We start from the raw sequence: 17,980 nt of genomic DNA, 5'->3' as shown, positions 1-17,980 counted from the left end.
CTGTCCAATTTGATGAAACTCAGCTTTGAATAAATAAAATAAATTAGAATAAATACCGCTAGCTTGACTAAAAATGAACACTGGTCTAAAACATTTGCCAATCACATTTCTCAGAAACAGCTTCAAATGCTTCCAATATAGTTGCCTTGCATACAAGTGTACGCAACCATAACCACGAAGGTTAAAATTTCAATGCCTTAGTTTCGCGTGTGCCAAACCAGTCGCGTATTCATTCCTGCTACCTCAAACCGTGCCCCTGCATTAAGGCCAGAAGCGGGACGCCCAAGTGTTGTTGGGAATGGCCACGATTGCAGAAATTGAACGCAGAGCAATAATTTAGTTTCCCTTCTTAGCACCGTGTCATCGGCCTCTATTCGCGTCGTAGTTTTCATGTCAAGGGTTTTATTAAAAATCGTAAAGGTATCCGAATACCACTAACCTAAGCTTTAAACCTCAAAAGTCCCGGAAAGGTGTCGCCCAAACCAAAAACACCTCCCTCACTTCTAGATGATTCTACTATTGAGTGAAATGATTGCCTCACTTAGGTCAAGTAGATAACCTTAGCAATAATATAACATATCAAACAAAATATCCATACCTTCTTATACGCCAATAGTTCGTGTATATTGCACATGTACTCGACTGTCTTCTGCCAGGAGTCACTTCCCCTAAATTCGTAGGAGAGCTTATAACTCGTGTTTCCTGTAAAGGATAATAAAAATTACATGAAGCACACTAGTGCAACTGTGTTTATATCCAATACTAATGAACCTCGCGCACCATACTTAAGCAGTCAGCCAGCCATCTAACACTTTTATTTTTTTTACAGCTATTGCACCCATAGCTTTATGCAAGCTTGAGTATTTAGATAACTGTTGAAAAAATGAATGAGGGCACTCTTTTCTAGAAATATTGCAGAGACATTCTGCATGACCACATGTCTAGTAAATTAAAATTGAAATTTACAAGGCAGTTTAAAGCGCTAGTGGTAGGGGCAGCCAGTAGCGCGTATTGATAGCTAGTAACAAAAAAAAAATCGTTATAGACGGGTTCGGCTATATCGAACTATTGGATAAATCGAACTAATCGGGGCGCATATTACAGTTCGCTCTAAACCGGGTCTGTCTGTATATACTTACACCTCCACGTTTGCTGTAAAGAAACAAGAAAACACTGGTCGCAGCAAGCGCAAGAGATACTGGGAACGCTTCGAACATTCTAAAAATGTACAGGCGACAGCCTAGTTGGACCTTCTCTTAACTTGCTCTTGAACTTTCTGTGGAACCTTTTGTTCGTGTATGTGCCCACTTGACCAGACCATGGACAGCGCCCTTCCGAAACTTGTTCCTATCTCTCGCCGTCGCCAGGAGCCTCCTGTTTGCCCCCGTTGGCGCCTTTAACTTCCAATTCGTCTCGTAAGGAACACGAGGAAGAGCCCTACCCTGCTTTGGCGTGGCTGTTTCCTTTCCCAGAGAAAAGACGCCTCCTCCACCCCTCTTTCTACAGTCCTCTGTTCGTTTCATGGCTCGCGCTCCCATTTTCTGTGTGGTGCCGATGGTGCTGTGCGCCCCAAAATGATTGTGTGTACCTTGCACGCTGTATTTCGCATGATATTTCACACGCTCGCTTTAAAAAAAAAATTGGGCCCATCTCCCCGCGAGGGGGACTCGAGTAAATGTGTCGCATAGGGGGTGGGTGTATTGCGTTAACGTTTAGTGTTTGGGGAGTTGGTGGTAGTGAATGCGTTGTATCAGCAGCTTCTTGACATAGTTTGAACGAGTCAAGGATATAAGGCGCGTTCGTAGCCTCCCATTCTGTGTCGGGTTTGTGGCGCTGTGGGTAGAGCACCATGTACATTGCGTTCCGCCCGCAGGGTCGAAGGATCGAAAGATTCGAAACCAGGCGCCGGATAGTATTTTTTTATATAGTGTAGGGGGAGGGGTGCGGACTACTGCTACGGACGTCAACGCGGGTGACATCGTAAGTTACTGAAATGCTCTGCATTTAAAATTGCGTAACATCTCAGCAAACGTCCATCTTTGCAATCTTATTAAATGAGTGTTGAACGATATCAACATTACCAAACCTGTATATGGCATACTCGCCAACCATTTTCTACCAAGCGGACAAAGTGCGAGTGCTGAATAAACACTAGGCTGCGCTGCATATACATAGAGAAAAAACCACGAAAGTACAAAACAAGTTAAATTTTTACATTAGTTTTTTGCTTAAAAAACAAAAGTGATTTTTCAGACTAGCCACTTCTTTTTACGTCAAAAGTTGCACATAAATTTTATTCTGAATTTGTAGATCAATATTGTTTAAAAATTGCATTTGTTTAAAAGTACCTTACAGAGACATTCCTCGAGGACGGATCCTGAAAGTCTTGTAAAACCTGCAACAGAATGTAGTTTCGGTACGATGCCGCAAAAGCGCATTCAAATCACTTCCGCATGATGCGTGAATGTAGTATAAAATGAAACACTAAAAAACCACGACAAAGACGTATATAATGTCAATTAAATGTTGTATTTGTCTCGTTTACAATTGCCAACATTTCAATCCCGTCTAGTTTCCCTGTAAGTTTCGATTATGCGTTACTATTGCTGCCCATCGAAGTTTCTTCATCCTCACATGCGGGTATAAGCGACATTTCAGCGTTCCTGCAGCCTTTCTCAGTTGTCACGATTTTAAGTGCGAATAAGCGACCCCAAACCATCCACCGCCGGCGGCGTTGGCGTCCGCAGTGCTCCTCTATATTTGAAAAAGAAACAGCATCCGGCGCCAGGTTTCGATCCGAGGACTTTGCGGCCGGAGCGCGACGCTCTACCGACCAAGCCACGGACGCGACGGTGATATCAGTGTTAGACGCGCCTTATATCTTTAACGCATTCAAACTACGTCGTCAGCGGCGTGCGTTGGCGACTCAGCGGCGTTATAGCGGCTTGATAACTGCGTGGTGTACACGTGATACTACAAACCCGATGGAAGAGATGGAAGAGAAGGCGGCGAGGCGGTGGGCTGCGGGGGCCGAGCGCAAGCGCCGCAAGCGGGCCGACAACCGTGCATTCGCACTTTCACATTCTCCCCCCCGGGGAAATGCGGGGGAATTTTTTCGACGGTGTACCTCGTCATTACGCTAAATACTGCATCATATCACGACAACACAATGTGACCCCTATAAAATATAACAGCACAACGTTCAATTTAACGACAATGGTTTACTTGTAGAACAACAATTACGACAACCTTTTTGTCTTGTTCCCCACTGCTGTGTGTGACAACTGCCATGGACACGTGTTGACGGTAGCGTTTGGCGCCACAGGAGTGACTGGAATTCGTGCGACACCTGAAGCGGCCCCGGGGCGCTGCTCCGCCGTGGCAGCACCAACATTGGCCGCACTGTCGTCCTGGCCGCGCTGCCATTACTAGCTGCGCCGTCGTTTCAACGCCTATTCTGTTTAGGCTGGTCGTTGGGCCAGCGATCATGCGCAGAAAAACCTCGCCGAGCTGTGGAGTCACCACACGCGCAGGCACCACAACTTCACCGCAGCTTTGCCTCGCCGCGCCCACGCATGGCTCGTGTCGCCACCTGTGCCAGGCGGGGTTCAGGTGTTAAAAGCACGGCACTGGGAACGCGCAGCCTGAAGGCTTGCTCTATCGCTTGTTGCGAGCAGTGGTGGAGTTTTGGCCGTGCAAAAGTGCAAATAGAGAATTGCGCCAAAATTTTATTAGCCAGAAGGCATAGAAGCGATATTGTTGATCAAGGCGAAAGGTGGTGAGCAACCGAACGAGTTCAAAAATTTTCAGCGAACAGTCGTCCCTCTGTGCCCTCCATTTTACTCTTGGAGCGTCACCGGAAAGCCAATGGGTGCGCGTACATCATACATACTTTAAGGGGGACTCCCCAGGGGCGGTATTCTCGTGTTTTGTCCATTTTGTGCCCGTTTCAAAAGTGTCCGTTCTGAGCGAGCTCTCATTGGCTAAAAGCAAGCAACCGGATGTGACGTAACGCAAGCGCGGCGAACCTACTGCGTTTGGCCATGGCTTCTTGGAACAGGCGATTTGAATTTCAGACAAACGGTTTTCGAAGTTCAGTCATACATGCGCCGGTCATCGCCTTGTTGTTGGCTTCTCGGCGGTACAGGTGGTCTAGAAGTAATATAGACGCTTTCGATATGCCCCAGAAGCATTCCGCCAGCATTTCGGGCTCTCGAACACGACCGTGCTGTGGCTGTACGGTGGGCTGCGGGGCGAACTTATTCGGTGGCCGCGCGGGCTCAGTGTCGAGGAGCAAGTGGTATGCGTCTTTAGTCTCCGTAGCTTTCACTCAGAGGTCGGTGACGAATAACCGATATTGCTGTCGCAGCCCTCCGGGATCCTGTGCGCCTATGCCGCCGCCATCACACAGTGAAAAAAACGATCGTGTGAGAGCTGCCTAATGGTCAACAGGTGCAGTGGAATAAGCGATCGTCTGCGAGCCTGATGGCTGACGAGCAGAGTACAAAAAGTACACAAGCACTCGGCAGGACATTTATAACCTTTTATTGGTACTTAACGCATGCACATACCAGCTTAAAGGGGCACTGACACAAAATTTTGAAGGCGAGATAACTTCGGAGATAGATTGGTGGGAACACATATGCATCATCTGCAAAATATCAGCGGCGAATACAGCCTAGAACATATTTAAAATCAATTTTAAAGTTTGCAAAACGCAACCGAGCAGCAAGCAGAGGACCAAGCGCAAACGAAATCCCGAGGTTATTGGGTAAATAAACAACATCCAAACACGTCACGAGTTTGTGTTTGCCGCTTACGTACTGCCGGAGTTTTTCGCCGGCTCGCCCGGCTCGCCGCTCCAATCAGATGGCCGGAGAGCGGAGCTTCTGCTCTCGAGAACGAACGACCCGATCGTTGGCGGCGGAGGCGCCGTGATTTCGTCAGCTAATCGGGCAGCTGGCAGCGACCAAAGTTTTACAGCGATTCCAGGCACTCTGTTTCTACTACTGTTTATTACCATTGGACCCGAAAACGCGCCGGAGGCACGAAAAGCCCACTGAGCTAGCCGCATGGTCGCTGTGCAGGTGGCGGCCACGGCCGCGAAGTGGCCCAGGCCGGCGCAGGTAGCTCGAGTGATAGCTTGTTACCGCTGCACGAAATTTTCCCCAAGTCCCGACCATGGTGGCTTACATGAGAAAGGAGTTAATGATGCGATGGCGGGTTGCATTAAAAATTGTCATCTGCACTGCTTACGAGAGCGGCACTCGAATATCCACCACAGTGCTGAGCCGAAAACATCTGTAGGCGGACCTGTAGGCAGACCGGCCGGCTGCTCCCAGCGCGCGTCTTGCCACCCACCGTCTCGAGCGTCGGGCGTCGTTCTTTAGCCGCGGTAGCATTTGCACTCGCAGCGCCTACGTCACATCCACGGTCGCTTTTTAATTAAGCGCCTCACGAGATCAGTACGTGGGGGTATTCGCAGAAACTGCCGTCGATGCGGATTCGACAGTGCTACGGCGGCTCTGCTCTGTGATATCCCTCCGACGGTCACGTGGTCAGCTTTGTTCACACAAAATCCACAAAATCCATCGTTTCGCGGAACTCGCTCAAACCGAAACTGCGACTGGCCGCATTTAAAATGCCTCTAATTAAACAACCGTCGCACGCTGAAGCAAATGAGGTTTCTACAGGTTGTAAGTAGGTCACTAGCTACTTATCCCAACGAAAAAAACAAGATGCAAACTTTTTGTGTATGTGCCCCTTTAACGTTCGTAGACCTCACGCGAAACACGTACGTGGTTAAGAAATGTCAATTCAATGTTGTATGTGTCTCGTTTACAATTGCCCACATTTCAATCACGTCTAGTTTCTCTTAAACGTACACATTTGTTCACTCGTAGAGCCCCACAAAAATGTCAACGACGTAAAGCACCATTCCAGGTTCTTGCAAAAGCCCGCGTCAGCATGCCGCAAGTGCGTCAATGCCAAAACACGTTACGGGAGGGTTATCTTGATGCACTGGCTCTGTCACCGACCTCAAAACGGAGTCCAAAAGCAAAACACTGACTGGCCATAACACTGTTTACGCTTCATTGTCACAGCAAAACATGGAGGAAAGAATACTCAGGAGAGGCCCCTAGCATCCCAATGCATTGCAAAAAGTGTGAAAGAAGTGACGCCATTTTTCTTGAGCCCATACACAGTGTTGCCTAGTTTCCTACGGCTGCTGTGGCTAAACCTGGCAAAATGCCACGGGCAATTTTTTACGGCGCTTTGACTGTGGCTGCCTCGCTGCGTTGGCAACACAGCGCGGCAGCCGCTGGGGCGTCGTCGTCGTCTGCAATCTGTGCACTACAGCTCATTTCGCAGCGTTTCTTCTACTGCCATTTCCTTTGTGATCTAATGTTCCTTCGAAACCAGCACCCCATGGTTAATAATTGGCGTGTTCGGTGAGCATAGTTGCCTTTATCTTGTGGCGATATCTCGTCGATTCGCGCAGTGGTTTTCCATCCTTATCGGTCTGCAGGTGAAAAAGTGCGCGTTGGCAGCTTCGGCAGCGTCGACCAACTTTCTGCGGCGATTAGCTTTAGTTGGAAATCTATTCTAAACGAACACACAACAAAGTAGGCAGACACGTAGTGCTTTTGTTTTGCTCGAGAAATCGCGCATGGGCGAATATACTTACCTGTGAACCACGAGTGCGACCGGCAACCCGACACGAAACAGTGAGGCATCTTGCAAACCACTACAGCCACTTATTCACGTGAAGTGAGATAAGACAGTTTTATTTTCACGAGTGTACAGAGTTCACGTACGCAAACGTGAAAAGCGTACGTAGTCCACGCGCATGTAGTTTGCAAATCGTACGCGATGCTCACCGCGCGTAGGCTGCCTGGATTCCTAGCGCCATCTACGAACAGACACAGCAGTAGCCACTCGTGATCCCGCGAGCCTGTTCCTATGACGACGACAAACTCTACTTTGCCTGGATTAAGAACTGAAAAATCGCCCTTCTATCTCAAAAACGAAGGCCGTTTTTCGATTGAAACTTTGGGTGAGGGTTAGGATGGACAAATTGAAGGCGAAATCAACAGCTTAGAACATGACATCGCACCAAGGAATTCGCGACGAAGCTGTTTTCGCTGCGAAGCGGGAGGGCAGGGCGACGCCATGTTAGTCAAATCAAACCGGAAACAGCAGAGGATAGTAAGAAAAAGTGCGGGGCTCAATGGGCTCATGTCATGGCGGCTGTGGCTTTACAAACGTGACGTCAGGGCCTCTCCTAACCTTTTCTTTCCTTCATGGCGCAAACAGCTGGATCATGCAGGAAAGAAAAGGAAGAAAAGTGACATGAAGAAAGGTGACACGAGAAAGAAAGAAAGGTGACATAAGAGGTAACATAAGACAGGTGACATGAAGGACTTGAAAAATTACGGGCCGATCAGCTCATTGTCAGTCGTCTACAAGGTCCTTACCAAGGTAGTCGCTAACAGAACTTCTGCAACTTTAGATTTCAGTCAACCTAAAGAACAAGCAGGGTTCTGTTAAGGCTATTCAACAATGCACCATATTCGCACGATTAATCAGGTGATAGAGAAGTGCGCTGAGTATACCGAACCCCTATATATAGCCTTCATTGATTATGAGAAAGCATTTGACTCGGTCGAAACATCTGCAGTCATTCAGGCATTACGGTACCAGGGTGTAGATGAGCATTATGGAAGAATACAAGAGGATATCTACAATGGGTCCACAGCTACCATCATCCTCCATAAGGAGAGCAGTAAAATACCTATAAGAAAGGGAGTACGACAAGGAGACACAATCTTCCCAATGTTATTCACAGCATGTTTACAAGAAGTATTCAGAACATTGGATTGGGAACAGGTGAGAGTAAGGGTTAATGGAGAATACCTGAGTAACCTCAGAATTGCTGATGACGTTGCCTTGTTAAGTAACCCGGGGAAGGAATCGCAAAGAATGCTTACCACCCTGGACAAACAGAGCGGAACCGTGGGCCTGAACATAATATGCAGAAAAGTAAAGTAATGATCAATAACCTCGGGACAGCACAGCGGTTTGAGATAGGTGGCGAGGCCGTGGAATTAGTAAGCGAATATATCTGCTTAGGCCAAGTTGTGACCTCGGATCCCAACCATGAGGCAGAGATAATTCGAAGGATAAGAATGGGGTGGAGTGCATTCGGCAGGCATTCTCAGATAATGAATGGCAGCCTACCATTGTCCTTTAAGAAGAAAGTGTATGACAGCGGCATCTTACCGGTACTCACCTACGGGGCAGAAACCTACAGGCTCACTAAAAGGATTCAACTTAAATTGAGGACGACTCAACGAGTGATTGAACGGAAGATGATAGGTGTAGCATTAAGGGACAAGAAGAGAGCGGAGTGGGTGAGGGAACAAACGCGTGTTAAGGACATATTAGTAGAAATTAAGAAGAAGAAATGGACGTTGGCAGGGCATGTAATGCGAAGGCAAGATAACTGTTCGTCATTAAGGGTAACAGAGTGGATCCCTAGGGAAGGCAAGCGTGGCAGGGTGCGGCAGAAAGTTAGATGGGCAGACGAGATGAAGAAGTTTGTGCGGATAAATTGGTCGCAGTTAGCACAGGACTGGGGTAATTGGAGAATAATGGGAGACGCCTTTGCCCTGCAGTGGGCGTAGATAGGCTGGTAATGATGATGATGAATCTCACTTCACGTGAATCTCACTTCACGGCTGCAGTGGTTTGCAAGATGCCTCACTTGCGTGCCGGGTTGCCGGTCGCACTCGCGGTTCACAGGTAAGTATATTCGCCCATGCGCTATTTGTCGAGCAAAACGAAAACACTAGGGCTAAAGGACAATGGTTCGTTGAGAATAATTTCCCAACTGAAGCAAATAGCCGTTGAAAGTGGGTCGACGCTGCCGAAGCTGCCAACGCGCACCTTTTCACCGGCAGACGGATAAGGATGGAAAACCACTGGGCGAATCGACGAGATATCGCCACAAGATAACGGCAACTATGCTCACCGACCACGCCAATTAATAACCATCGGGTGTTGTTTTCGAAGGAACATTAGACCACAAAGGAAATGGCAGTAGAAGAAACGCTGCGAAATCAGTTGAAGTGCACAGATTGCAGACGACGCCGACGCCCCAGTGGCTGCCGCGCTGTGTTGCCAACGTAGCGAGGAAGCCACAGTCAAAGCACCGTAAAAAATTGTCCGTGGCATTTTGCCAGGTTTAGCCACCGCAGCCGTAAGAAACTAGGCAACACTGTGCGCTCACAAAAAATGACGTCACTTCCTTCACACTGTTTGCAATGCATTGGGAAGCTAGGGGCCTCTCCTGAGTATTGTTTCCTCCATGAGCTGGATGCACCTGCCATCTTTGGACGTTCGTCCCGTTGCGGTGAAAAATTTCACCGTCGTAACAAAAAATATCAACGCGTGTCGTTTAAAATGCGTTTTGAATAAACACATAAAGATTGTCTGACATGGTTTTAGTTATTTAAAGCGTGTTTGCAATAACAGTTAAGGTATTATCAAGGCAGCGGCTCGTGCCACACGCGTGGCACGAGCCACGCCCCCCTCGCGGTGGCTGCTGCCACGTGTAACGTCATAATGACGTCATAATGACATCAAAATAATAACAAATTGTTGTTTCGTGTAATGTAATATAAAATACACATTTTTATATTGTTCTTTTATTTAAAAATACAAAAATACATATTGATGGCAGTTTTTAAACTAACTCTTAGTCGTAGGCTCTGCGGCAGTTTTGCGTGTCCGAAAGTGAAAGAGATTTCGGATCGGCAACGCTCTCGGGCTTTTCCGACTCCGCAGTGCCTTCATTGAAGCTGAGTTGGCTGAGTCGAGAAATTTGAGAGACATTACCCCAGAAACAATGAGAGAGGATCAGGCCAGATTTCCCGACGGAAGCAACCGGTCTCCTAAACATGCGCTCCTCCGTCGTTGGTACCTGCGTGCAAGCGTACGTGAGTCGATGCGTACGCAGCTGACCCGTTGAGCAACCTACGCGAGAAAAGACTAATGCCCGTCGCCAGCGTTTCGCGCGGTTTGTGCGCACGGGATAGAATGTCCGCGGGTGTATGTGAACTTGCTAAGGCATCGGGGCGCTGCGGTATCTGCTGCAAACTTATTGCATCTGCAGCGTTGGTTCTATAAACGATGCCGGCCGGCAAGTATTCAGGTGGGTGGTCCACAATCGCAGTGTGTGCGCTCGAAATAAATGCACCTTACCGACTCCGATAGACGGGACACTGATAGTGTTAGAGCTAGATTTTTATTGAACAGTGCCGTGCAGCATTAAATAATCCTTTGTCACCCACACTTGTAATCATGCAAGAATCTTGCAATATTTTATATGTGGGTGATTCAGGAAGCTTACTAGGGAAGGGGGAATCAAGTTGCAGCAGAAAGCTATATATAAATCCCGGCCTTTTCTTCCGGAGGCGATGACCTGCCATCCCCAGTGCCTCTTTCACAAATTGCGCGATCGAGTGATAAATTATCAGCAGTCGCACTTTTCACTCGCCCAAAAAACTGTGGCTGGTACATCTTTTTAGATCGAAGAGAGCGACGTTATCTTTTTAACCGACTAGCCAAACTCTGCCGTGAATATGTTCTTGAAGGTAGGAGGGGTTGGTATGCAGGACCAGTATCTTTTTTTGTGTGTGCATCATTGGAGATAAGTCAGGTCTTTAGCAGCATCAGCAATACATGCCTTGCCCAAGTATATTTTGTGACCTGAAACCTGCGTGTATTTGGCGAGGCAAAAAAGGACACTAATCTACTGTTTACATTCTTACTACGTTGCTGTAACCATCGCTTCAAATTTACCAATGTATGCTTGATCATGGTTCACTCTTGCAACTTCATGAATACAACTGCAAAGCATTTTTGCAACCCGTCTTTTGCGATGAACAGACCGCGTTTCAGCAGTACAGGCCATGTATACATGATACTTGTACAGTACACAGGTAAAAGACTCCCTCATATTTGTTGGGGCTGCAGAAATCTGTTCCAGCAGTGGCCAAAACATCAAATTCTTTTTTGGTTCAAAGGCATCAAACGGCCCAGTGAGCAAAAAAGCCGGTGTTGGCAGCACCCAACATCTGTAGTGGCTCTAAATGCTTATTGACTGGGACACATTCTATAGCATGTGTCTCGGAAAGTTGGCACGTGCTGAGTCAATTGAAAAAGCACAGAGTGCCTCTGGTTAGAATGACTTCACCCCAGCACGCAGCAGGCTGAGCTTCGCGCTGCTCAGAGCACCCTGCAATTTTCAGTTGGGCATTAATGCCTTTGCATTCACAACTGATGAGTGCTTAGATATCCTCAAAGTTTTTACAGCAGAGCTGCGTGTGAAATTGAGGGTTGGACGGAAGCCCGTCTGGTCGGGAAAACGCATAACCACATTAATTGTGAACAAGGCACCCATACGGGAGCCAAAACGTCTTTTTTAGATTTTATAAACATTCTTGGTCGGTGCCAGTTTTCATTGTGGTCAGAGCTGTATGTGGCGAGCTTTCCATGGAGTTTTTATCTCTGTGTCAAAAAAGTCCCGAGTGTACTCTATGAGAAGGCAGAAAAAAAACACTAAGGTATGTGCTGGCACCTGTCACAGCAAGACGACAGTTTGGAAGCAGTCCGCCGAACATAGTGTGCTATATTTGATGTGATCGTAGATTCAGCTGCCTCGGAAAAAGAGCTGGCCATTTATGAAGCAAAGCGAAGTGAATGTAGAGGCGAGTGTATTCAGCAGTGGTGGGAGGTGAGTTGCAGTGAAGGTGCCTGAGGGGCTGCCCGTAAGTGACGGACCCAACAGGAAGACCAGTTTCACGATGTAGACAGTGCGGCGAAAGGATGCAGGTACCATGCCAGTAAATTGGACAAACACAAGGATGCATTTGCAAATTTTCAGAGGGACTAGGTTAGGCAGGCATTTGGGACCCAGCCATACAGTGTATGTCAGACTGTGCTTCAAGAATGACTTGATGGTGGTTGGCAACATTAGAGATATTGTGAAGTGTAAGGGTGCAATGAACATGTTGCTGCGTATTTTCCTGAAAAAAGCTCATGGTAAAAAGATTCAAAGTGTGTGGCTAGCCAAGTATTCCTTACTGTGCAATGCTGTGGTGCATCTCTACACACAATGAACACGCATATAAATACCCCCCAGGTGCTGCACAACTTCACTGGTCATCCACCTTTACAGGGCGGAATGGCCTGTAGTCGGCATCCCAACTTTTAATGAATCACCATAAATCGCACATTACTTGGCTCACTTGGTAGAAAAAGTGGTGTACCCAAAGCTGCGTAGCCAGTCCATGTCAACCAACTCTGCATTGGCCACTGTGCTAACTTAGCTACCTAAGCACACCCTTCTTGTCGAACTTGCAGCCGGTCTTTCTCCTCCCTCCTGGACACTATCATTCATGAGAAAACCAGTCAATCATTCCCCTCTCTAGGTACTTGTTTCTCATATCAAACCGTAGAGCATTCTTTTTCCCATATTTTGTCATTGCCTTACTGTAATTTTTCTGCAAGCCTGCTGTGCCTGAAACAACAATAATTTAATAATTCCCCCAACTGGGTGCAACACTATATTGAATCGTTTGCAAGGGTCTACATAAAAGAGAAATAAAAAAGATATTCTGTAATTTTGCTTTTCTGTAGGAGCGCTTTGTACAGAAAGGTATTAGTTTGGCTTTTCTGCACAGCTTCGGTGTCGTACAAAAAGGCGTCATTTGGTTATGGCTTTTAGGGCGCAGCTGTGTTGTCATGCAGGAAAAATGTAGCATTTTGTTTGAGGAGCTTCGGCGTTGCAATGAAAAGCAAACGGCACTGTATAAAATGTGCTCCCAGACAGAATTTCAGGGGCTTTTTTCTGCACTGGCTCAGCGGCTAGGCAGAAAGAATGACCGGTTCCTGAGGAATTAGGGACCATTTTAGCATTGTTTTAGATTGTCCAAAGTGACTGAAGATTGCCCGTTTCGTATAAAAAGAATGTCAACACAGGAGCACTTATTGAGGCCCGCATGCTGCTCATTGATACCAGCACACATTTATGTTCAAGCAGTGATTTTATTGGTGAAACCATTCGAGGTTCACTATACAACTGTACTGCAACTTTTACGAACAGGACTGGACAGTCGCAGCTAGCACTGAAGTCCACGCAGGTGGCGTCGCTCTGCTTCCTGCACAAGGAAGGAAAAGCCACATATTAGGACGTGCACCATTTCTACATAATTGTGCAGCATGTATCATAGCCTTGTAAGGCTGCAGTTACCTTGTCATTGTCACAAAGTTACTCAAATATATCTAAGGCCTGTTGGTCCGCGGGCATAAATGCCTGCCGTGTGAAAAAAAAAGAACAAGGCATCTCCATCGCCACCTGAGAACACGCTCTCTAGCGGTCAGGCTCCGCCGACAGACATGCAGTATTGTAAACGTAATGTGTGACATTTTCTTATTCCCCTTAATGGGCAGATTCCCTTCTTAAGTGAGTTTTCTTGTGAATGTCCATGTTTTATACAGCATAAAATTGCTGTTTGCCAGTTATCAGTAAACAGAGTGCTTCAATATTGCACTTGTACCCACATTACCATCAAATATTGAAAGAAGCAAATATTTTTGCTCGTTACAAAATCAGACATACCAGAATCACTAATACATAATGGCAATGGGTGACAGTTACCAGGAAAACAATGAATAACACGTCATAGGGAACACCTATATGAGAAAGCAATAGCACTTCACACAACCGTACACTGAAATGAAAAAAAAAGAATGGTAGAAAATGCAAAAATTAAGCTGGGGAACACCGGTATGAAAAGTACTAGCACATCACACAACTGTACTCTGAAAGGAAAAAAAAAGTTAGCCGATGGAAGAATGAACCAGCATATTAAAATAAATGAGCTACTTCTGGCCAGATCTAGATAAGAGTTGTTGCATTAACAAGTGACAAAAGGCAAAATTCCCTGACACAAAGGCTGAATTAGCTGAAGGGCTCTCCTGATCTTTGCAGCCTGCCCTTTGCAACATTTTTGCACTCGTCCGAGCATACTAAAACCATACCTAATTTACTAGCTGCAGGCTGTACACACCCCCTATGGAACTGCTTAAGGCAGACAGGAGATTCTAAATCTATTTCCGCTGCATTCAGTATGGGTTGCCTACAGTAACAGTGCAGTGTATAGCTATTCCGCTTCGGACGCACACGAACAGCAAGAGACTGAAGGAGAGGAAAATCATCCATTGCACCTGTCCGTATACATTTTAACAAATGTCCGCGTAAAGCTTTCTGATTAAGGGTAAGGCTGGATGGCTCTTTACCTGAAGCTATGTAATACATGTTTGCAATTGCAAATAAGCCACAGTCAAGTGTGTTGCCCTGGTTTTGTGCAGGTTTGCTTTCTATAATGACTGCTGTCGATTTAGACTTTAGCATGTCACAAATTTGGCGAACAGCATCAGGTTGAATGTCCTGATCGAGGGAGTCGTAAAGATAAACGGTATCCTTGGGAGCACCAGTATTCGTTACAGTAACCCAGTGGTTGTTATTTCGAGTGTGCAGGATCTGAACAAATGTGACATTTATTTTGGAAAACCTCAGCCCCTGCGCACATAAGAAGTCTTGGAAACCACTAATTCCAGGAAACTTTCGTCTGATTAGAAATTGGGCTACATTAATCACGCTGTCTGACAATGAAGTGCCTCCTTCTACAGCATTTAGGTCTTTATCACAGAGAGAGTACTGGCCGTACAACCCCAACAAGTCTGCTTTTATCATTGTAAGGCTTATTCGTTTTTCTGCAGATGGAAAGATTTGCACTTTACAGTTTAACATTTTTAGGGTGGCCCCTTCTGGCTTTTACCAAAGGTATCTTTAGGTTTGCAGTGCTTCCATCATCCGCAGCAGACATTTGCTGAACTTCTACGGGGGCAGGTGCACCCTGCAAATTTACGGTTTTTTGGTAGCGAGTGAAGGCTGTTAGGTTTCTAAAGAACCCATCGCAGGATGAAAGCTTTTCTATTATTCGTTAGCGCTACAGTTTGCCAATACATTAGCCAATGATTTGGACATTTCGCACAAGGTTTTTGAACGCATAGCAATACTTTTCCTGAGCAGTATCCAACTTAACAAATGGAGGTGGCTGAACACTGCTTGTGACTGGGTGCGTAGTGATTGAAATAGGGGGAGAGATAGCACTAAGGTAAAAGTTCTTTCGCCACCTGTCTGGGATGCAAGCCGCATCAAAAAGAACTTGTTTAGCGAAAGAACGGGCTGCAAAGATGTGCGCACAGGGCAGGCCATACTGACCGTGGAAGCTGCACGTGCAAGTGGCTAGATTGTGGTTAACACTGTACTCCTTGCTTGCAAAAGCGACTTGATAGGAGCTACCTCTTCGGCTAACAGTGTACTCTGATGCATTAAACTTTTAGGACTGCTCCCGTAGTTTATTTCTCCCTTCCGAAGTACAATTCGATGCAACTGCTATCTCAAACCTATTTATAGCACCTACATTTAAGCTCAGTTTTATTTCCCTTAGCTTGGCAAACTGCTGAGATTCACTGTCTGTGTCAACATATTTTAGAAATGCCTCTATGGCATCAGTCAGATGGAGGCGGGATTCAATGTAAGATTTTATCTTTTGATTATGACACTCCATTCTGTTATTCGTATTCTTGCCTAGCGTCAGGACATTTAGCCGGTACGCGTGAACCCAGAGCTACATTCACAAGTGCCATTTCTGGTAATAGTAAGAGAAAAATTCCTTATAACCAATAGCTCTCAATTTATCGAAGTTTTGTAAGTACTCTTCGGTGCTGTGAGAGTAAATTTAATTATAAATTATGGGCTTTAACCCGTTTAGACTCCATCCTGAATTTCTCGTGGGCCTGTCTTTCCAAGCACCTGAGCACGTGCCAAGTGCACAGCAAGATTGTAGCATTGGGAATAAGATTGCCCAAAATTTGCAGTGCGTTTAAATCCTTGTCTATCATTACAACCTTGCAAGCGAGTAAAAAGTACAATGGGATTCAAAGCAACAAACTTAGAAAGCACAGGCTGAACAATGTCTGTAGTCTTATTTTTCAAAAATGCATAACATGCACTACTTCCACGACCAGAACTGTCTTCAACTAAAATCGAATGAAGTACATAATTTTCTACATTGACTTTGTATGTTCCATCAACAAAAATTATACCGGGATAATTATTCAAAACGTTTTTCATGGAGGCTGTCTCAATTAAGACGTATTGCAGCTTACCCTTGTTGTTTTTTTTTCATAATGGAACGTAAAGTTAGGATCTTCTCAAATTAAACTTTCAATTTTTTTCACAAACATTTCTCCATGAGCTGCATCATTACCAATAGGAATAGAATGGCGTTGGGATATGTTGTTAAGATACTTTGTTTTTAGTTTTTCCTGTCATATTCTTGACCTGCTCCCGAATTTTTCTTCACAGAACACCAAGATTTTGTAAATTGACTACCTGTTCCTGCTCCTCGCTAGTCAGAAGTCTGTTCATTGGGTACAAAGCATAGAAATGCAGGTCATGACTATGTGCTGCCTCCACTTCAGTCACCATACAGTGGAAAGTTGGTTTTGAAGCAAGGGCCACTTTATCACATATTCCACACCCAGTACAATTGTATCTCTGATTATTTCTCTTGCCAGTTCCCCGGGGCCTTACTGTAGCACCATGAACACACTTGTAGACAACCCTACTCTACCTAAACTCCTCGCGCAAGTCAGGCGTGAAGTTCTTGCGCGAGTTACTAATTGAAACAACATGTCTGCCTTCTGCCCACCACGCTTCGAAGCACTGCCGGAAAGTAACAAAACTGTCAAACTTAGCACCCACAGCAATCTCGCTGCCTCCCCCTCCAACTAACGTAGTAGCATCCTTGGCATCACAACAAGCAGTCTCGGAACCTGGATCCTTTTTGGTCACAGTCTTTCCTTGATCGGTCTGGACATCAGAGGTGGCAACCCCACAGCTCGGCATCAAAGCTACCAGACGTCTGCAATTCTTGGAAGCAATGTGACCAGCCTTGACTGGATTACCTACTCCTGCGCCAGACCTACCGGTGACATGGCTGCTCTCTTGTCCACAAATGCGGCTTTTGCAGCCACTGACCTCAGTCACAGCACCACTCAAGGCAGCTGTACCGAGAGCAACAGATGCAGCTGTAGCCACCTGACAGCTCTCCTGCTACCTGGAGGCCACGTGCTGATCTATGCCACAGTTGTCATGAGCAGTGCCATGCGAGGTGTTGGCTCCACCTTGAGTTGGCCTACAAAAGCCGGCGGAGGAAGCAGTAGCACTGGAATTCCTTTTCAGGCGTTTCTGCCACTGGTTCACAGACACTAGCAAACGTGGGTCGCACTTCAAGTAGTTAGCAGCTGCCGATGCCGGAACACCGCTCACCCTGCTCACTGCTGGGACATAGCTTTTTTCTCGCTTTCGCAGTGCCGCAGCCTTCCTCCTTCTCTTCTTAAACAACACCAGTATCCACTCACCGTCGCCACCATGGCGAACATCCCTGGGCTCTTCCTCCACGGGGGAGCGCACAACAGGGTGGCTTCCACACGCCTGTGAGGCTCCCCCTGCGACGCTGGCCTGAATGGTGCTTGCACCTCGGCTGACGGCCTCTGGCTGGGCGCAAGACACCTGAGCACAGCGCCTGTCAGCCTTCCCCTTTGCAGGTACATTTAGGCCAAGCGGCACGGAGGAAGGCAGGATGTCCCAGGTACACCAGGTCTTGCTTCCCTTGCAGCGAACGCGGACACCACCAACAAGAGCAGGGCAGCTCCACGAGGGCGGGGGGCAGCTGGAAGCTGGCTGGTGTCGCGCCTCTGCAAGGCAGCAGTCCTGGCTTGCCAGACAGGAGTTGGTGTTGTGGGAGCTCCACTTGCTGGCTGCGGAGAGGCATGCGAG

The 17,980-nt window shown here is 46.7% G+C and overlaps 1 pseudogene; it reads right to left on the bottom strand.

Moving 5' to 3' along the window:
- LOC144149756 (uncharacterized) overlaps nt 1–17,980 on the bottom strand; it is a 53,049-nt pseudogene that overhangs the window by 34,395 nt on the left and 674 nt on the right.

Source organism: Haemaphysalis longicornis, unplaced genomic scaffold (genome assembly GCF_048455015.1).
Source record: "Haemaphysalis longicornis isolate Haplotype H1 unplaced genomic scaffold, Haemaphysalis longicornis Haplotype H1 scaffold_8, whole genome shotgun sequence".
NCBI classification, from domain to species: domain Eukaryota; kingdom Metazoa; phylum Arthropoda; class Arachnida; order Ixodida; family Ixodidae; genus Haemaphysalis; species Haemaphysalis longicornis.
The sequence above is the reverse complement of the archived record's forward strand: the minus strand, read 5'-3'. Positions and strand labels throughout refer to the sequence as shown.